The sequence below is a fragment of the Vigna radiata genome, unplaced genomic scaffold (assembly GCF_000741045.1).
Source record: "Vigna radiata var. radiata cultivar VC1973A unplaced genomic scaffold, Vradiata_ver6 scaffold_86, whole genome shotgun sequence".
In the NCBI taxonomy this organism is placed as follows: Eukaryota; Viridiplantae; Streptophyta; class Magnoliopsida; order Fabales; family Fabaceae; genus Vigna; species Vigna radiata.
In genome coordinates, this window is record NW_014543269.1 from 964042 (window position 1) to 965619 (window position 1578).

At 46.8% G+C, this 1578-nt stretch overlaps 1 protein-coding gene across 1 annotated transcript in view; it reads left to right on the plus strand.

Moving 5' to 3' along the window:
- Positions 1 to 1578, plus strand: part of LOC106754232 (putative E3 ubiquitin-protein ligase RING1a) — an 18286-nt gene that overhangs the window by 4652 nt on the left and 12056 nt on the right. The window lies entirely within an intron of this gene.

Sequence of the window (1578 nt, forward strand, 5' to 3'; positions counted from 1 at the left end):
CCACCGTTTGGTCTCCTTCTCTCTCTCCTATACCTTCTTCTCCTTCTCATATGTTTTCCAACCCTTACGATTACCTCCCTCCTTATACCCTAACAATACACCCCGCTGCAAAACAACCTTGTCCTCAAGGTTGGAATCGGGGAGCTGGATCTCATGGCTCCTCATCAATTCAGGTTTGGAGGCTCGGGTGGTGGCCATTCCTCCTCGTCTTCTGCCAATATCGTGACTCTCAGGCTCCTGTCCGGACAGTGATGAGCAGGACCGAACCGTTCACCGCATTTAAAGCACCTTCCTTCTTTCCTTCATTTTTCATATTCCTCATAGGGCATATCCCTCACGTTTCTTTCCCTTTGTTCGGTCCCCACATTCTTTGTGATGGCCGTTGGGCTCTCCATGGTGGTTACCGTTCGGTTCTGGTTAGGGCAACTAGGCTCCATTCGCGTACTCGCACCGTTCAATTTTTCCCCAGATTGATTCTTTATCATACTTCCGCTTCCCGCCTTTATGTAGCCTTGGATCTCCTCCACGTCTCTTGCCATCCTTATGGCTATCATCAACTCCTGCGGATCAAGCAGTTGGACTTGATTCCGAATTCCATCCTGTAATCCTGCCATGAAGTACCCCATCAGCTGTTCTTTGGCAACCCCTTTTGTCTAACCCACAAAGATTTCGAAATCTTGGATGTATTCTTCTACGGAGCCTGATTGCTTAATAGCCGTTAGTCTTTCAAAGACTGGTCCCTGATTTCTTCCTCCGAATGGCAACACCATTGCCTCCTTCAGCCCTGTCCACGTTCGGTTCCCCGTCTGCTCCCTCCAAAATCTGAACCAAAACTCGGCACTGCCTTCCATACAGATGTAGGCAAGACGTAACTTTTCTTCCTCCAATACCCCTTTTAACTCAAAGAATTTATCCGCTCTATTGATCCAATTTAACGGATCAAAGCCTTAAAAAACGGGTAACTCTACCCTCTTTCTCCAATTCAGTTGTTCCTCCTGACGTCCAACACCGTATGGTCCACTACCTCCCACACCGTTTGGTCCACCTCCTTCAACACCATTCGGTCCTCCTACGCCATTACCGTTTGGTCTGTCCCTTCCCCCACCGTTCGATCCATCATCCTTCTCGCTCTCGCCGTCCTTCATTGTGCCGTTAACAGAGCCTTGGCTCTGTTCTGGGTTCCCCTCTTGCTGACAGTTTAATCCTTCTATCATCTTCATTAGTTCTTGGAATCCACTCTGCATTGTCGTCTCCATGTTCTTTAGTTTCCCTTCGACCACAGTCATCCTTTCCTCCATGATAACTACTACTCCTTTCAATCAGTATCCGGCTGGCCTTTCACTCCTCTTCTATCGGATCCGGCAATTTCCTCGCCCTTGACGTATCCGGTAGGTCGGACCAATTGTTACGTGACCTAGTAGGAGACGTAACGAAATCAACCTCTCACACACTCAAAACAAGCAAAAGAATAATGAAAGAATGAAATTGAACAAATGAATCTCTTTTATTGATGGTAGTGTATGAATAAACAAAAGTAAACAATAATTGGGAGCATAACCTCCGTCAATTATTTCTAAT